This window comes from Pteropus vampyrus, unplaced genomic scaffold (assembly GCF_000151845.1).
Source record: "Pteropus vampyrus isolate Shadow unplaced genomic scaffold, Pvam_2.0 Scaffold27, whole genome shotgun sequence".
Lineage (NCBI taxonomy): Eukaryota > Metazoa > Chordata > Mammalia > Chiroptera > Pteropodidae > Pteropus > Pteropus vampyrus.
In genome coordinates, this window is record NW_011888808.1 from 7567245 (window position 1) to 7568234 (window position 990).

Genomic DNA, 990 nt, shown 5'->3' on the forward strand with positions numbered 1-990 from the left:
AAGCTGTAAATCTAAAAATCCAAGATCAAGTATACTTACTATAGGTAAACACAATCTTAATCCTTTAACCCTACCTGAAGTTTTCATTCATGTGAGTCACTGCAAGTGAAAGACAGAGCAAAATAATGCAAGATTGAATCACTGACCCCTACATGTGGGATTACTCCTTGGTTGAATGTAATCCAATGGTAGGGAATGAGTTCTTATAGCCTTGAAATAAGGTCTATTGGTCTGAGCTCTTCCATTCCATCTTTGTTGATTATATTTAGAATAAATTATTTCATTTAAGTGTCATTTTAAAAAGTTAAATTATGAATGTCAATTTAAATTCTTTTTTGTGGCAATATAATTTCAACACTATTTTAATCTTCAAAATCACCACGTATTTTCATTCCCATATTTTGAGAATTCATCCAAGTTTCTAGGTCTGCTAAAGAAACGGATGACTTTCCCAGAATATAAGGTTATTTTCTAGCATAGAAGATCTGAGAAAAACTCCACTATAAAAATTAAAGATGGCAATACCATACTCCCAATATTTCATATTTTATGGCATTACTATTTGTGTTTGGGGCAGACTGAAAATCTATTTTTATTATGCTTTCTGAGATGGCACTTTGAATTTAAGCCCCATTTTCCATGGCTTATAGCTTTTCCACTGAGTACCTTTGGGGATAAACTTCATCATGTTGCTTCTTAACCTAGAATGAAATAATTCAGGAAGTTTGAAGGAAATGTTATTTTCTCAGTTTTGATTTAAGTAACTACAGGGAAATACTTTTTGGTTGTTTGAAATAGTATACTATTTCTACCTTGAATAATTCATAAGGTATTTTGATTTTAAGTACAAATATTTATAATGTAATTATATTCTATAGAAGACATATATAAAATTATTTATACAAAATAATAAATGAAATATAATACACATTTACCACATTTCTCAATTCATAATACAATTCTCTATGATCTGCCAAATCCATCGGAAGT